Here is a 19,638-nt window from a genome sequence, read left to right on the forward strand (position 1 = left end):
ACTGGGATATGGTCTCCCCATCATAAAGTCTTTCCAAAAAGGTCATCCACTATGCAGTCCATGGAAAGCAAAATCTGTTGATTTATTTCCTCTCTCCCCCATCAGGAGCGTTACTGTACTACCCTCTCCAAAGCCCAATAGTATACTCCCAGTCCCCTACAGACTTGAGTATCTCCTAGGATCTCTTCTTTTCAAACTGTTTCAGTCAGGTGTCTTCCCACGTCTTGCTGTTAAATGCCATAGTAACTCCACCTGATACAACTTCCACTACCAGGTACATCTCTCACTCCAGAGCTCCAAATCCAAACTTCACAGTACCAACAACTCTTTCTTCGTTCTTGCACCCAAATTCTGGCAATCCCTACTTCTTCACCTAAAAGGAATTTCCTCTTTCTCCATCTTCAGAGCACAATTCAAAAGACACCTATATCAAAAATCTAACTGCAAGTGATACGTCACCTAACTCTACCCTCACATACAACACTTCTGCCTTCACCCCTGGTTCTCACCTGCTGCTTCCCTGCGATATTTACAACCAAAATTAATACACATTTTTTTTTTATTCTGTTAATAATATTTACTCATTTTTTTTAACTTTTTGTTGGAGTCTTTAACTTCTGTGATTATTCCATGTTTGTGCTTATGTTCTTTTTTTATTGTGCCTTTATTGTGAATTTTTTCATCAGGCTGTGCATGCAAATAGTCTGTTATGATCAATATGCTACCCAATAAACAAACTAAATAAATAAATTTTTTATGCTTTGATAGTGGGCTCTACATTAATTATGTATTTTGAGTCTTGCAAAAATGCTTTTGTGCTGATGATATTGTCTGCAGTTCACTGACACCACAACATCTCATAGGATATGTGTTTCAGTGTTATTGTATGCATTCTAATGACATATGTGTGGTTTATTCATTGCATTCCATGACTTCCCATATACCACCTTAATAAAAACAAAAACAAACAAAACAAGCAAACAAATACAAGCATTTTGTCTGTACTCATAGCATAGAGTTCTTGCCTTAATTGGGGAAGGATTGTCAGAAGCGTAGGTAGAGTGACGCAAAGGGAGCAGCTGACACATGTGGTAAAGTGTTAAATGGTGGAACTGGCATAAACTGATAGGATAGTATTAACAACGACATTCGGGTATTAATGATGATACTGTATTTTTGTCCATGACTGAAATGCTGAAGCATTCCCTGTGTGGTATTTCATTTATAACAAGCCACTGTAAGTAGTTTGTTACAGTTTCAGCAGAAGAGGTTTTTTTTCCCTCTCAACTTGTAGAGAGAGGTGCTTTGGTCCTCAACTCAGATAGAGGACTTTTTTGTTTTTAACTCATGTACAAGACCTTTTGCTCTTCAAGTTACAGTTGAGGAGGATGCCAGATAGGGGAACTGCAACAGCTGCCAGTCAAGCTAGCTATGGCTCTGAGGATAGTAGACAAACATTTATCATAACTGAAATATAATTCATATGTTGGATTTCAAAAGAAGGAATCTAATTATATAAGCTTACAAAGCAAAATAGATTTCACGATATAGCAATATAATTCTAAAAAATGGAATTCACCAACTGAAACATTTCTTCAGTTCTATAGTAAACCACCATTCTGAAATTCTAGATTTTTCAAAGGTGTGTTGTCATACAACAGTATATTTTTCAAAGTAAGCAGGTGAAAAAACATATTATGATCACCTACTGTGCAGGACTGGCCCATTTAACAAGCTAAGATTAACTTTTAGTACAAGATGGAACAGCAGCAGTAGAAGTTTTTAACATTAGTGTAATACAAGTTATAAGAGCAAGGCTTTACATATAACAATCACACAAAATGAAACTTTATAACTTAAATAGCACAAACGTAGTTATAAAGCTCATGGAGGTAGGCTGTGAAATGTTGGTCACTGACAAGAACACACAAATAAGCTGTACTACATTAAGCTCTAATGACCACTGTGTATGTTCCCATACCTAATTCCCTTTCCTTCTGTACATAGGTATGTATGTATAAATGTACATATTAAATCCAAAAATACACTGGAACCATGAACAACTAGTAATATAAAGTTGTAATGAGTTGTTCGTCACAAGGCTTCTTCAAGCAATACTCAGTACAGTTAAAATCAACTGAATTTAATAATTTTTCTAAGATCACATGACTAAAAATCACATGATGTAACTAATGAATCGGTAGTTAAATTATATTAAAAATGCAACTAAAACATATATTTTTTTTAAATTATACTTTCTTTTGCAATTCTCTTAATAAAGGTTTTAGTGAAACATGTCCATTCAACCCAGGAGGGTTATACACCTTCATCCGTAAAATCCATTGCATTTCATCCATTTCTGTAGCATATATTATATTAACCCTACGTAAAGATGCATACAGTACATGTAAAATGCAAAACTTAAAGTCATGTTGTGTGCCTCTATCAACTTTATGATTATACAAAGCATTAGTAGTGACATTTCTTCTCATTTCAGACATATGATTACCAATCCTTTGTTTCAATTTCTGATAGGTTTTCCCACGTAGTAGGCATCACATTGATCATATAAAGCCAAGTAAGCAAGATGTTAAGTATTACAGTTCCCTGCTGCTGTTAATTCAAACTCATGACCATCTGTTGGGTGTATGAATCTTCTTTTAGTATAAATATATTTACAGAACATACACCCACCACATCTTGAAGTACCCTTCTTTGTAATTTTAAAATGAATTGACGTAAGGGGTTATTCTTTATAACATAACAGTTGTCCTAAATTAGAACTCTTCCTATAGGCAAAGTACGGTCTATGATTACTAATATCACCTAACTCAGGAACATCTTGAAGAATATACCAATATTTATCTATTATCTGTTTAACTAATGTGGAATTTTTATTGTATGTCAACAGGCATCTTACTCGATCTACCAGTGTGTAAACTCTGTCAGTGACTATTGATCTACATCAAAACATTGGTTTAGCAATAAGACTCCTCTGCTCTTCAACTCTATCATATATAAATGTGTTTGTAAAAGAATGTAGCTCAGTGGTAGAGTGCATGCTTTGCATGTATGAGGTCCTGGGTTCAATCCCCAGCATCTTCATAGCATTTGGGTGGGAGGTTGGCATAATGATTAAGGTGTTTACCTTACAAACAAAAGGTGCAGGGTTTGATTCTCACATGGGGTAACTCCTTAGGCTTAAAGTGGTCCACAAGGACAGTTAGCCTAGTATTAATCTATGAACTAACCTAACCAATCTATGAACATATATGTATGTCCAAACTCTCGAGTTAAATAACCCCTTTTACTAAAATTGTTGTCATCTGTTCCAATTGTGTATGCATTCTCTCATCAACTGTACTCAACCTAGAAACTCTAACCATCTGATTTTGTACTACATTTTTAAATGTAAACTGGGTTGATACTACTCCTGTCTAAGTATGAATTCTGCTTCACTGGTTTCTTATACAGCATAATCTGTAATGAACCTCCATTTAAAAACAGTAATATCAAGAAAATCAATGCTATCTGTTGTAAACTTTTTCTTAAATTTTAAAAAAGTTACAGCATTTGACACATACTGATAAAACACTTCAAACATCTCTGCTCTCCTTCACCATATAAAAAACAAATCATAGACAAATCATCGATAGAAAATAACATTGTTTCTAAAGATATTATTTTCATATGACAAAATATAATCGTGTTCTCATATGGGCATAATTGTGTTAGCATAGGTGTTAGCGATGGGGGTACCCATTGCTACACCCTGCATCTGTTTGAACAACTGTCTTTGAAATAAAAAAAAAATGTTAGTTAATACAAGCTTAAAGAACTCACATAACTTGTTAATAAAAGTCTGAGTATATTCTGAAAATGTGAATAGAAAATATAATCTGGTATCATGGTGAACAAGGAATCTACATCAAGTGTAGTAAAAGAACAGCCCCTTAACTCTTCAACCAATGTTAGATTATACAACTGTTGCAAAATATCATCAGTATCCTTAATGATAATACCAGTGTATTCAAAACCCATTCAAAGTTGTGTTTCCGAATATCTGAATATAAGTTCAGTTATCCAACCATTGTTTAAGACAACTGGTCTCATCTGTGGGTGGGATAAAGCCTTGTGGTGAACGTATTTTTACTAGCAACTCATTAACATTTCTTATATTACTAGTTGTTCATGGTTCCAACCTGTTTTTGGATTTAATGCATTGGTTTGCTGTGGGACACATGGATTTATCATTGCCTTGCTGAATTGGTGTGATTTGTTCATAAATTGAGAGAAAGGTTGAGATGTAAGGTATAGTAGGCAGGTAAGGGGAGAAGAAAAGGTAAAGGGGAATGTAAAATGGCAGAGGTGGTTATTAGCTTGTCTTTGAGATTATTGCTGAAGCAGAAAGAAATGAGGATGAGCTCCTTATGTGGAAACTAGAAATGGTTTATAGAAATAGGAGGACCCGTAGTATTTTAGTAAGCTAAGGGGACATGACTGTAAGTTAATAAGGTTGTTAGTTTTCATAGTATTGTTTCTGTAGTGAATTGAGGAATATTTGTAGAAGAATTGTGCTAACCTGGGTTGTTGCATGAGCATAACCATGAACTTGATAAGTGTTTTTTAAATATTTTTTTTAAAGTGGGTAGAGTTAGAAGTAGAGCTTTTAGTTTGTGGGAGAGAGTTCCAGCTTTTGGCTACCTGGTTAGAGAATAGAAAGTCACCTGCAGTATTACTAGCCTTGCTTACTTTTAGAAGTGATTTGTTAGTTGAGCATAATACTCAGTTGCTGGCATATGGTTCAATTATCTTTTTGAGATCAGGTGTATTTTCTGGGTGAAAAAGGAATGTTGGGGTTGTTGTCAGCTGATTATAGACTAGTAATTGGGGGAAGTTCCACCCAGGATAGTTGCTTCAGGGCTAGACAGTATGTGTTTGATATGAAGAATCTGTATCAAATTTTGCAATTTTATTATAACAAGCTTCCAGTTTACCTAGATCAGCATTTTTCAGGTTGGTAAGAATGGGAGAAGCAAATAGGAGGGATGAGACTAGTTGTGATGTTGGTATTGATATTCTAGTACTATGAGTCAAAAACTGCTTGTTTCTTTGAAGTGTTCTTAGTTTTTTGCATACTTTCTTTATATTTTGTGTATATCAAATTTCATGTTGTTGTCAGTGATGACACATATGAGTTTTGTAGAGGTTACTGGTGTGATTATTATAGCTTTAATGGAAAAAGGGGTGGGGGGGTCAGTGGCGCTAGTAGGGTGGAAAATAATAATTTTTGTTTTGTTGGGGCTTAGCATGTATGCTTTGTAAAGCCAGGATTCAATTTCAGAAAAGGACTTGTGGGTTATACCTTGGAGTTTGTGTATGGAAGGAGTGGCACATATAAGGGTGGTATCATCTGCATAATGGACTAGGGAGGCAAGAGAAGTGGCTTTGTTAAGATTATTAGTAAAGATTATAAAGAGGAGGGGACTGAGAACAGAACCCTGAGGTACACCTAGTAAGACTTGGAGTTGGGGGGAAAGGTCTTTTTCCCATTTTACCACTTTTTGGCATCCTGAAAAATAGTTCCTAAACCATGTAAGTGCTGAGAGGCTAAGATTTAGGTTGAAGAGTGTTACCAATAATTTGTGGTGAGAAACCATGTCAAAACTTTCAAGAGGTCAAAAAAGATGGTTGAGACTATATTGCCTTCATTTCTATATTGCACATTAGTGAGCAAGTTAGATATTTTGTATGCGATAGTTATCTAAGCAAACACATTGTTCTCTTTGAATTCAGTGAGTAGATTAAAGGAGAGATTTGCATCTAAAATAATGCATAGATATTTTTGATCTGTTGTCTTGCATGCCAGTGCTTATGTTGGGTCAGTAACTGTAATTTTTCTTATTTTTTCTTCATATGTTCTAACTACAGTTCCTATTGTTTTTAATGTATTTACTGTTTGTTATTAACATGAGAATTGCGTATAGCTTTGAAAGGTTTTGTACTCCTTTGTTCAGTGTTAGATTTTGTAATGACTTTATTATATGCATATAGAAATCAATTGCTCTATGACATATCTGAGTTGAGTTCATTAATGCATAGAGAAAACAGTTTAAGACAGAGGCTGACCTTTATGGGACCCCTATAACAGAATGTAGATCGGGTCTATAAACACTCAGTAAGACAGAGACACTTCTAGAAAATCTAATATATGTTAATTTTTGGAGGGGCATTACATGATTAACTGCTTCAAATGTTATCTTTAAATATAAGAGTAAACCCTTCGATAGTAGCTATTGTTCCATGATACTACATAATTGTTCTTTTAATGTGTGCATAGCAAGTTTAACAACTGCTATATATGGACAGAAATCCATGCTGTCAAAAAGTCATACTTTATAAAATATTTAGGCATCTATTCAAAGAAAATATTTTCCTGTATTTTGTCTAATGGATATAAATTTGCAGTTGTGTACAAGTCATCTCTTGTACAAAAGAGGGGAGTTTAGCGAGCGGTCTGACAAGAGTATGTTTGAAACTGTAGAACAAAACTTAAGTAATGTATAAGTTTAAAAAGGAATGCTAGAGGTTTGCAAAATATATGCTCAGCTATCTTCAGTGTTTCATAATGTACTGAACTGAAAACTGAACTGTAGCAATAGTATACTTTTCTATGCTGTTTTTGTACGTTTGACTTTCATATCATTTTGTATAGTATTGAAGAAGAAAGGGGAAGAGTCGGGTTGTTTAAAAAGTGGAGTGTGCAGTAGTATATTTTGAAAACTCACAAGCACCCATGAGTAAATAGAGTTTAATACAATTACAAAACCCTCAAGTTAAATATTTTTGCAGGGTGCCCTGCATCCTAAGCCTTGCTTATTAATCAGTCTCACATTGAGGATGTTGCAACTCAGAAGAAGAAAGTCACCATAAAACTAATAAAAAGTAAGATGGTCTTTCTCAAAAATGCTGCATTCTAAGAACAACATCACATCGGTACAACACATAGTGATTGGACAGTATTGAGAAAACACATCACTGAGTACTCATGCTCTAGCTATCAAATCCTGAGTAAATCCATCTAAAGCACCTGAAGGGGAACGTCTCAGAGCAGTGGCATATGATGTGAGATATACCTGTCCCTCCAAACCATTCTGTTGATGTTGCAGAAAAGGTTTAGATAGCCAGACTGAGTATTTCTGATGCCATTTGATTGCTGATGTGCAGTAAATCTATCAGATTGCCTTGTATGCCAGATATAGGTCACCTCTTAGGTTATCGAGTATAGTGACAGGGCTTTGAGTCGGTCCATGGAATACATGTTGTTTAGGCTAGCCTATTGAGTCAGCCTTGAGCTTTTCCTCCCTAGACAAGCTTAGAGTGATGCTTAATGCAAGTAACTTGTTCAGTAAATAGAGTGGCATAACACTGAAGAGCCTGTGCATCCCATATGTTTACTGCACACAGACACTGTCCAGGGTAGGTAGGGAGATTCACTCATTGCAGAGATATGTTGCACAGATGCATCCCATGCAGGAAAAGCATTCATTTTGCTTCAGTTTTTCACAGAAAATAAATAAAAAGGGGTGCAGTAAGCATCAGTTACTTAATAATTTAATACTTCCCTGCTGACAAAAAAGGATGGTTAGCAAACAAATAAAAGCACAGGCAGTTCAGATGTGGAAGTCTTTTCACTTGGTATTAGACTTAAATGTAATATAGTAATGATCAAAACATAATGTATGATCACTGACGTGAGGTTTGTATATATGATATTTAAAAACATTGATGTGTGATCACTGAATTGAGATTTGCGTATGTTATATTTAAGGTACTCAGCATACTAGTATTCTAAGAACTAAACCAGCACAGGAATGAAGAAAGGAGATTGTGCCAATAAGGATTACTGCAATTAGGGATACAGACAAAAGGCAAAACAGAAACAGAATTTATTGGAGAAAACTGGTAAAGGAACCAAGGTATTGGGAGCAAATAACCAGAGAGAGAATGGTTATAGAATAGGAAGACATCAAGAATTTATTTGGACTGCAGATTACAGATTGCCTTCCCTATCAGGGACTGATATCAGAGTATCGACAAAGACAAAGAAATAGGGGGGTCCTACACAAAAGCCCCGCACTGGTAGAGTTTTTAATAGAATATAGAACAGAAGCTGCCATTAAAGGAGGAATAATTAGTAGAGCATATAAAATATTGCATGATAACTATAAGAATCAATTAGAGGAAGTTAGAAAGGATTTGGAAGAGAGATTGGATAAGCAATTCACAAAGAAACAATTTAAAGATATAGGTATGTCTCCCAAATATGCAACAAAATCTAGAAAATTTAGGATTTTTCCTGAAAAATGTTTACATAGATATTTTTATACCCCAGGTAGACTCCATAGAATTTTTCCATAGTGAGACAGTAAGTATTGGAGGTATGAAGGGGAAGAAAGATGTAATTGGGAACATATTTTCTGGGAGTGCAGTGAGTTAGTGGACTTTAAAGATTCCTTGCGGGATGCACTGTCAGAGATGATGGGTGGGCAGATTGGACTGAAGAGGGAGATGATTTTTCTGAGCTATGATACAGAATCAGAATTGCCTAGACATGGTAAGGCCTTGCTGTGTCTAATAATGGTGGCTGCCAAAAAGTAATTACTAGAAAATGGAAATCAAAATCTAAACCAGCTATACTGGAAGTAGTGAATATAGTAACAGAGATAAAATAATTTCAGTTGAGATCTTTAGAAAAGGGTAGGAGCAAACTACATAATAAAAAATGGGAATTGCGGGAGCAATACATACAAGTGAGGAATGAGGTCTAAAAAGCAGCAGGACTTAAATGAGGTATGTAATGCTTGAGTGAGAAAGATTGGGTAGATTATAAGTGATGTATAATAGTTGCAACTGGGAGTGTGTCGGTATGGTTTGTGATGTAAAAGGCTTGCAGCTAGGGTTGTGTAGGTGTGGTTTGTTTTCATTTATATAAATGTATGATTGCCTATGTTGTAAGTGATGGTTTAATAAAGATGTATATTGTTTAAAAAAGGCAGGAATTGAATAATCTATGTAATATAGTTTAGGTTATATGATATATAGCAATATATGTGAAGTATAATGTTTGCTATGTTAATATAGTTTGGTTATTTTCACATGAATGTAAATTTGCCAATGTCGCAAATGATAATTCAATAAAAGTGGTTGATAAAAAAAGTTACTCAACATACTAATGTGGGATCACTGATGTGAGATTTGTATATGTTATATTTAAACACATGAATATGTTATTACTGATGTGAGATTTGTATATGTTATACATTAACACATTAATGTGTTACTACCGACGATGTGAGATTTGTATCCTTTATATTTAAATAGACAAATGTGTGATCAGCCTACTATATGTTATATTTCAAGACTGCAGTTTTAGTACCTGAAGGATTTCTCTTTTCACTGAGACTCATCTTTCTCATTTTAGTACCTGAAGGATTTTTCCTTTCACTGAGACTCAGCTTTCTCAAATTAAGTATGTGTAAGTAGCAGTAGTAACTGGGGGTATAGCCCATCTTGCTGGGGCATGGGCGTGGGCAAATCTCCCTTTTACCATGCTTTATTATTAGGAAATGTTACTGTTTTGTGATTGCAAAAAAAAAAAACGAGTAAGTAGCTCTGTGTCTATAGAAAATGTAATGCCCCTTTATTTACAAGAAAAGAGCTAACACCGCAAAATACCTATGGCCAGGGCCTTTTGTTTACTCTTTTAACATTTAGCCTGGGAAAAAAGATTTTTAATTTATTTGTAGATGAAGTCTTTACACTGGACTTTGATCTCAGCACCTCAACCTTTTTAGTGCATGTCTAATTGACATCTGTGAGATTTTGTCATACGAGCTGACAGTATGTCTTCCCTGCAGAATGTTTTACTATCATTTATATATTTCCAGGGCAGTAATTACAAAAAGGGAAGACAGGGAAATCAAGCAGAGGTCAGAGGAAAAAATGAAGTTGTTTTCTTTTTACAAACCTTCAGAAAGCAACAGTAGACACAGGACTATCATCATGAAAACAAGTATCTAGTTTAATGTATGTATGTATGTACTGTATGTATATGTATGTATGTAGATATATATATATATATATATATATATATATATATATATATATATATATATATATATATATATGTAGTATATGGTTTCACTTTCAAAGTTCTAGATAATGAAATGTCGAATTTCAGTATCTGAAGACCATAATGTCGGAATTGTAAAAATTCAAAACTTCACAATGTCAACAATCACTACACTGAACTTTTGAAACATCGAAAATGCAGTGTTTGACTTTTTTTTTTCATTCCCTCTCCATTTATGAAACCGTCATGTACATTAGTGCAACCATCAATCTGTTTTACTGAAATGGAAACTCAGATGCAGAACACAAGGATATAAAGGGAGTCCACTGGTACAGTCCGTACTAATCTCCTCACATTTTAATTACTCTTGAGATAGCCTTCAGAAATTCAACAGTTGTATATGTAATTTTATGTTTTAGTATATACTCAAACTGACTATGCCTTTTAATTACATGTCTCCTCTTAGGTGATGGAGGGCAGCCACTAGCCATGTGAGCCCTCAGCTCCTCCACTCTATCCTGTTCTCTAGTAAGAGTTGCCATGGGAACAGATAGATTGTGCCACGTCTGCACAGAATTTTGGGTACGAGGCAGGAATAATGCATTCAGTTCAAATGCATTCCAAAAACTTACAAGGAACAAGGGTGGAAATCTGCAGCGGGATGTTGTTCTTGTGCTAAATTTATGGAGCTTTCTTAACACATACCAGTCTGAAAAAATATTCTGTCGGGTCCCTGCCTTCCAGAGGAAATGATTCCCGTAGCAAGTGGAGTTTAGGGACAACTTCCTCCTCTGGTAATAAAAGCCAGCTAATTGGAAGCTCATATTAGTATTGTATAGAGCAGCTAAACCTAATTGCTGAACATTTCACCAGATATTCTGGCCAAAATTAAACAAGCATCCCATTGATACCATACCATTGATGTTACCTCATATACATTTTACTGCAGCTATCTCAAAATCACACAGAAAATACTTAACAGAAAGTTCAAAGCCATGTTCAGATAACAGCTGCAAAACACAATGCCGCACATAATTGTAAGATTTAAGAGATTTTGTACTCATCAAGCAGTACAGTACATACTTGCTGTACCCTCTGTATTTTACCAGGCCATGAATACTATACACTTGAAAGCAAATGATACCTTTGTAGAAAAAGGTACCATCCATAAGTCAGATTGTGGCTCTGCTAAGATCATGTAAATTGTTTGGAATGGTGAAAACTACAACAATATTATTGGCATAGCCGGCCTTAGGCATAGTCCAACTAGGCAGCTGCCTAGGGCACCACTCTAGCAGGAATGCTTTTCCAGTATTTATTTAATGTAGGTAGACCAGGATGGGGGGCACTGGGTGATGTGGTGGGGAGTGCCATGAAGCCCTTTTGCCTAGGCACCAGTTGACCTAAGGCTGCTCCTGATTATTGGTAGCAGCATCTAGCACATGTCTTTCTATAAACAGAATGGTTTTAATAGGGAAAACATTAATGTCTTGTAAAGTTAGGCTGGGCATAGATGGTAACCTGAAGTCCTTATGCTGCACTCTATACACTTGCTGTAGCATTGCCTTGCAGTTTGGTAAATTAGGTACAAAATCAACAGAGGTGGATGCTAGAGCATCATCCCCTATCAGGCAAGGGATATCGTGACAAACTTTAGCTCTGTGCTTTAACTGACAGCACAGTTTGCACTTTTAAATTTCACTTGGATCGCCGCTGTGACTATGTGCTACTGAATTTACAAGTTTCTCCCCAGCAGGTAAACTTTCTGTCACAGCCCTACCTTTACATTTCTGTGCCACTTTCCATTTTCAGCGCAAGTACTTCCTCAGTTTTACTGTCCACTCTAAGTTTAACTCATAAACCTCCTGCAGAAGAATTGCTTTCCACTTTTGAGACAAACTTGTTTCGTATATCCCGCCTTTAGTTCTTGGTGCAGTATGTACATCCTGTTACCGATGCATGCAGCTATTTATTGGAGTACGCTGTATAAAGTACGATATTAGATATTTTGAGTTGCGGGATTGTGCAGTTTCAATTTTCTGCAATTCCTACATTATGGTCTTGAGATTCTGAAATTCAACATTTCAGAATCTCAAACTTTGAAAGTAAACCTATGTATGTATATATATATATATATATATATATATATATATATATATATATATATATATATATATATATATATATATATATATATATATATATATATATATATATATATGGGTCTACCTGTCAACGCCGAAAGCTGACAACGCCAACGATGAGAACACCGACACGAGAAGATCGAAAACTGAGATGACCGACAGATGAAAACCCAGACGCTGAGAACACCGACATGTGAAAAGGCTGTGTAAGTATGCGGTAGTGACGGATGTTAGGGTTAGGGTGCAAGTAAGGTAAGTGTGCGATATTGACGGACTCTAGGGATAGGGGTGGGTTAAGTGAGTTAGGGTTAGGGCGCGGGTTAGGTGAGTGTGCAATAGTGACAATCTTTAGGGTTAGGGGCGGGTTAAGTGAGTTAGGGTTAGGGCGCGGGTTAGGTGAGTGTGCGATAGTGACCGTCTTTAGGGTTAGGGGCGGGTTAAGTGAGTTAGGGTTAGGGCGCGGGTTAGGTGAGTGTGCGATAGTGACAGTCTTTAGGGTTAGGGGCGGGTTAAGTGAGTTAGGGTTAGGGTGCGGGTTAGGTGAGTGTGCGATAGTAACGGACCTTAGGGTTTGGGTTTGGGTTAAGGTTATAGATAGTTGTGTATGTAAGGTTTAGTGTGGGTTTGTAAGGATTTTGGTGTGCTTGTGTTGTGTGTGTGCTTTTTGGACAGGGGATTTGTTTTGTTTGTTGATTGTCGGGATTGTGGTGTGTCGGGCATGTGAGGTTTCGTGTTTGTGAACTTTTGGTTATGTGGTGTCGGTGATTTCGTTGTCGGTGTTGTAGTGCGTCGGTGTTGTCAGGTAGACCCATATATATATATATATATATATATATATATATATATATATATATATATGGGTTCCCTTCAGAAGCTTGGAATACTGAAATCTCGAATTTCAATATCTCAAGCCCAAGAAGCCGAATCTACAGAACAGCGAAAGTTCAGAAGTGTGAAATTCAAAACCTCGAATACTGGAGGTTTTGAATTTTGCGCTTCTAAACTTCCGCTGCAGTCATGTCTTCAGGTAAGTATGTGTGTTAAGGGGTTTGGGTAGGGGCTGTGGTGTGTGTCAGTGTGTTTTGTTGCCGTGATGTGTGTGTGTGAGGAGAATGTAGCTTGTGTGGTGGTGTTTTGTCTGTGTTTGTATGTAGTGTGACCTCAAAGTGGGAATATTTAAGTAGGGGAGATGTGGGGCACAGGGGGGCTTGCCCCCCTACTTTTATGTAGTAGACAGGTTGTGAGTGGTTGTGTGGAGAATGGTATGTGTGTGTGTGTGTGTGTGTGTGTGTGTGTGTGTGTGTGTGTGTGTGTGTAGTAGTACCATGAAATTCAAAACCTCCGGTATTCGAGGTTTTGAATTTCGCGGCATTCAGTTTTCGTTGTTGTGTGGATTTGGCTTCTTAGGCTCCAGATACTGAAATTCGAGATTTCAGTATTTTGAGCTTCTGAAGTGAATATATATATATATATATATATATATATATATATATATATTTATTTATATTTATATATGGGTCTACTTTGCATGATCGAACATTATAATGTTCGAATTTCATATGGCCGAGACCATATGATCGAACATTTGAATGTTTGAAAATGTGCAGTAGACCTGTAAAACACAAACAAAAAAAAAATAAACTGTGTATAGCAGGGGGGCAAGCCCCCCTGCACCCCCCTGCGCAACATAAATATACCATCTCCGAGATCGCACTAAAGCAAGGCCACACATATATATATATATATATATGTGTGTGTGTGTGTGTGTGTGTGTGTGTGTGTGTGTGTTTGTCTGTGTGTGTGTATATATATATATATATATATATATATATATATATATATATATATATTTATATACATGTAAGGAGCACATATCTAATCACTGTTACATTGTAAAATTTCTAGCAATTCATATTCCATATACAAGTTGCACCATCTAAGTAATGTTACATAATAGCATCTATAATGGTCAATATACCTGTGTTACATTTGCTGGAATAAACTTGTCATCATGCTTTCTTTCTTTTATTTTCCTTTTTGCATGTACTGTATGAAGCAGCATAGGTCAACATAGTCACATTTACTTAACAGAATATGCCTTATGTCTGCATTGAGTCACCTTTAAAGGTCAAGCCCTTAAACATATTTACTAAGAAGCATAGTCTCTCACTTAATTAAGTGGGTTTCTTTTTGCCAAGAAAAGATAAAGTAAGAAAATGCAATACTGGAGCTCATATACTTTCAGACAAAATGGATTTAGGAAGCAATAATTTATGGAAGTCTATGCATCTATCTATCTAAATATCAATCTGTCTGTCTGTTGTATCTGTCTGTCTATCTCTCCATTTATTAGATAAGTGAACTCTTTTTCCTTATTAAGAGAAAGTATGCATCACCTAGTAAATATGCGGGTAAACTTTGAATTGAATGCTACACAAGCTTCTGCACAGAGTGTATTGTTGCATTCCTGCCAAGAACTATCCAATTGCCCATGTGAAGTGTGCAGTCAGACAAAGAGAGCAGGACTGTCTGCAAGTGTGTAAGCATCTTGGAGAGCTTTGCATTTCCATTTAGATACTGATGTTTTGTTTTGTAGGTTGGCCTCTTGTCTTATCCCAATGTACCACAATGAATGACTCATGCTTTAAAGTCCTTGCTTCTTTATAGGTGACCTTGCAATGTTTTTTCCATGTCATTAGGGTATGCAACATTGTGAAGTCATTCTTGCCATAAAGCTTGAAAGTTAGCTGTTCAGTGACATGTTCTTTATGAAATTCATTGTTGACTTTGTATTGGAGATGGTGGACCTTAATTTGATCAGTTTGTTGTTGAATGGCCACATATTGCACTGGGCATTTAATACCTGACACTGTTGTATGAGACTAAACCATTTTGTAAGCATAGTTTTATCTTGTCTGAAAGCATGTGTGGTCAAGGCATGTAGGCCAAGTGCCAAGTCACTAAACAGTACATGCAATTACCTTATTTTCCATGGTTTTGAAGCATCAAAGTATATTCAGTTGAGATTTCAGGATTTATCCTTCTATTTTTTTCAAGTGCTGCCCTTAGTGCTGTGGCCTGTACCTGCAGTGACAACCCCATGATATGAGCCTCCTGGAGAGACTGTAACTTGTACCACTGATAACTGCTGTGGTTGGTGGCTACAGTATGACAACAGCTCTAAAGATGTTGTGATTTTCTGAGGTAAGTTTTGATAGTGAATTGCAATATAGAAACTACCTTAAAAGATATTGTGTCTGAGTTCTATCCTTTCCCTGTCATTTGTTGCTGCTCCTTCCACTGGATGGCATTCATGAGATTGAAGCCAGTGAAAGGAAACATCTTAGTTAACATTATGTTCCATTTATTCTACAGCCCCGCAACTATCTCAAGTGCATTGTCGGTGGAGAACCTGGACCCAATGGGGGTCAGTTTAGAAGTGAGGGACTTGATTGTAAAAACTGGCCATTGGGCAACTGCATATATTTTGGTCATGAGCAAGAACCTCATTCAATATATTGCTAATGCCACTGTTTCAGCTATGTTCCTCAGGACTTGTGTAGTACTCTTAGATGTAGTGGAAACCAGGGAAGCACAATATTTGCATTTTCAGATCATTCCTGATGGAGTGCATTGAAGCTTCCTGCAAATGGGTTTAGGACTTTTCAAAACTGAAGTGCTTTCTTTCTGTTTTATTGGGCTGCAACCAGATCCATTTTAAGATAGCAGTTATGAATTTCATAAAGCATAAGTGTGAGCCCCTGAATAATGAGAATGAATGATAAAAATTGGGACTTACATATGCTCTATATGGGAATGCTCTCTGTCACCATATTCCCCTTTCCCCAGGTATAACAATCTCTGTGTTAGTATTTATAAGTAAAGGGCTTGTAGATGAGAAGGCTGCTGCATTTTAGGGTGCAGAGGGGTTTGCCCCATCATAAAACAAATTTAAAGGGGAACAACATTATTGACATTCACTGTTCTCCTACAATGTCACTGATTTTTTTTCCTTAATTTTGAGATTCACAATTACATTTCTCAGAAATAAAATCAAATAAATCCTCACTTATTGTCCAGCTATGAACAGTGTGAAAATTTTCTTTTTCCTTGCTTCTACTACCCAAGGAGGAGAATGAGAACTTGTTAGACAACACAATATAGATGGTTAGAATCAAAAGTTTATAACCACGGATGATATGATTATGTGAGCAGCAGACTGGATATTTCTGACTCTATAGTAAAGAGGAAGTGGGGGACTGGTTAACTTCTTGAACTATAAAGGGGCTTATTCATTTAATATGGGACTATAATAGCAAGGATAGAATCCCGGATGTGGCCTTAACTGAGATGTAAGTTAGGGCTGTCCATCACAAGATGTCATTAGGAAAGAATGATCATGTCAGTTTATGCTATAGCATGGGTTTAGCGTGATTAAAGGTAACACTACACGGCTATTTTCCCCAACTACCTACGTTATACCCAACTACTAACAGTCCACAACATAGTGTATAAACCTCAAGCCTGCCCAGCACTAAATAATATCACTAAACTTTATAAACCAAACCTAACACTTATGTCTACAGATAAATAGCTTCTCTCTAGATCCAAACCCTCGAAGACAGCTGGACGACGCCTCTTCTCCCACTATGTTGCAAAAGCATGGAACTCGCTTCCACTTACTGTGAGAACTACTGGTAACCCACTTGCCTTTAACACAGTACTGGAACAACACATGATCAACCCCTGGCTGTGTCCTTACTATGATCCAGGGTTAACACAGTACTGGAACAACATATGATCAACCCCTGGCTGTGTCCTTACTATGATCCAGGGTTAAAACAGTACTGAAACAACATATGATCAACCCCTGGCTGTGTCCTTACTATGATCCAGGGTTAAAACAGTACTGAAACAACATATGATCAACCCCTGGCTGTGTCCTTACTATGATCCAGGGTTAAAACAGTACTAAAACAACATATGATCAACCCCTGGCTGTGTCCTTACTATGATCCAGGGTTAAAACAGTACTGAAACAACATATGATCAACCCCTGGCTGTGTCCTTACTATGATCCAAGGTTAAAACAGTACTGGAACAACATATGATCAACCCCTGGCTGTGTCCTTACTATGATCCAGGGTTAAAACAGTACTGAAACAACATATGATCAACCCCTGGCTGTGTCCTTACTATGATCCAGGGTTAAAACAGTACTAAAACAACATATGATCAACCCCTGGCTGTGTCCTTACTATGATCCAGGGTTAAAACAGTACTGAAACAACATATGATCAACCCTGGCTGTGTCCTTACTATGATCCAGGGTTAAAACAGTACTGAAACAACATATGATCAACCCCTGGCTGTGTCCTTACTATGATCCAGGGTTAAAACAGTACTGAAACAACATATGATCAACCCCTGGCTGTGTCCTTACTATGATCCAGGGTTAAAACAGTACTGAAACAACATATGATCAACCCCTGGCTGTGTCCTTACTATGATCCAGGGTTAAAACAGTACTGAAACAACATATGATCAACCCCTGGCTGTGTCCTTACTATGATCCAGGGTTAAAACAGTACTGGAACAACATATGATCAACCCCTGGCTGTGTCCTTACTATGATCCAGGGTTAAAACAGTACTGGAACAACATATGATCAACCCCTGGCTGTGTCCTTACTATGATCCAGGGTTAAAACAGTACTGGAACAACATATGATCAACCCCTGGCTGTGTCCTTACTATGATCCAGGGTTAAAACAGTACTGGAACAACATATGATCAACCCCTGGCTGTGTCCTTACTATGATCCAGGGTTAAAACAGTACTGGAACAACATATGATCAACCCCTGGCTGTGTCCTTACTATGATCCAGGGTTAAAACAGTACTGAAACAACATATGATCAACCCCTGGCTGTGTCCTTACTATGATCCAGGGTTAAAACAGTACTGGAACAACATATGATCAACCCCTGGCTGTGTCCTTACTATGATCCAGGGTTAAAACAGTACTGGAACAACATATGATCAACCCCTGGCTGTGTCCTTACTATGATCCAGGGTTAAAACAGTACTGGAACAACATATGATCAACCCCTGGCTGTGTCCTTACTATGATCCAGGGTTAAAACAGTACTGAAACAACATATGATCAACCCCTGGCTGTGTCCTTACTATGATCCAGGGTTAAAACAGTAATGGAACAACATATGATCAACCCCTGGCTGTGTCCTTACTATGATCCAGGGTTAAAACAGTACTGGAACAACACATGATCAACCCCTGGCTGTGTCCTTAAAATGATCCAGGGTTAAAACAGTACTGGAACAACACATGATCAACCCCTGGCTGTGTCCTTACTATGATCCAGGGTTAAAACAGTACTGGAACAACACATGATCAACCCCTGGCTGTGTCCTTACTATGATCCAGGGTTAAAACAGTACTGGAACAACATATGATCAACCCCTGGCTGTGTCCTTACTATGATCCAGGGTTAAAACAGTACTGGAACAACATATGATCAACCCCTGGCTGTGTCCTTACTATGATCCAGGGTTAAAACAGTACTGGAACAACATATGATCAACGCCTGGCTGTGTCCTTACTATGATCCAGGGTTAAAACAGTACTGGAACAACATATGATCAACCCCTGGCTGTGTCCTTACTATGATCCAGGGTTAAAACAGTACTGAAACAACATATGATCAACCCCTGGCTGTGTCCTTACTATGATCCAGGGTTAAAACAGTACTGAAACAACATATGATCAAACCCCTGGCTGTGTCCTTACTATGATCCAGGGTTAAAACAGTACTGAAACAACATATGATCAACCCCTGGCTGTGTCCTTACTATGATCCAGGGTTAAAACAGTACTGAAACAACACATGATCAACCCCTGGCTGTGTCCTTACTATGATCCAGGGTTAAAACAGTACTGAAAAAACATATGATCAACCCCTGGCTGTGTCCTTACTATGATCCAGGGTTAAAACAGTACTGAAACAACATATGATCAACCCCTGGCTGTGTCCTTACTATGATCCAGGGTTAAAACAGTACTGGAACAACATATGATCAACCCCTGGCTGTGTCCTTACTATGATCCAGGGTTAAAACAGTACTGGAACAACATATGATCAACCCTGGCTGTGTCCTTACTATGATCCAGGGTTAAAACAGTACTGAAACAACATATGATCAACCCCTGGCTGTGTCCTTACTATGATCCAGGGTTAAAACAGTACTGAAACAACATATGATCAACCCCTGGCTGTGTCCTTACTATGATCCAGGGTTAAAACAGTACTGGAACAACATATGATCAACCCCTGGCTGTGT

At 37.2% G+C, this 19,638-nt stretch overlaps 1 protein-coding gene and 1 non-coding gene across 2 annotated transcripts in view; both read left to right on the plus strand.

The window, feature by feature from the left end:
* TRHDE (thyrotropin releasing hormone degrading enzyme) overlaps window positions 1–19,638 on the plus strand; it is a 5,519,112-nt gene that overhangs the window by 4,795,551 nt on the left and 703,923 nt on the right. The window lies entirely within an intron of this gene.
* Window positions 3,034–3,105, plus strand: TRNAA-UGC. The gene has a single exon. It is a non-coding gene; the product is annotated as a tRNA-Ala (tRNA).

This window comes from Protopterus annectens, chromosome 11.part0 (genome assembly GCF_019279795.1).
Source record: "Protopterus annectens isolate FY-2018-M chromosome 11.part0, PAN1.0, whole genome shotgun sequence".
In the NCBI taxonomy this organism is placed as follows: Eukaryota; Metazoa; Chordata; order Ceratodontiformes; family Protopteridae; genus Protopterus; species Protopterus annectens.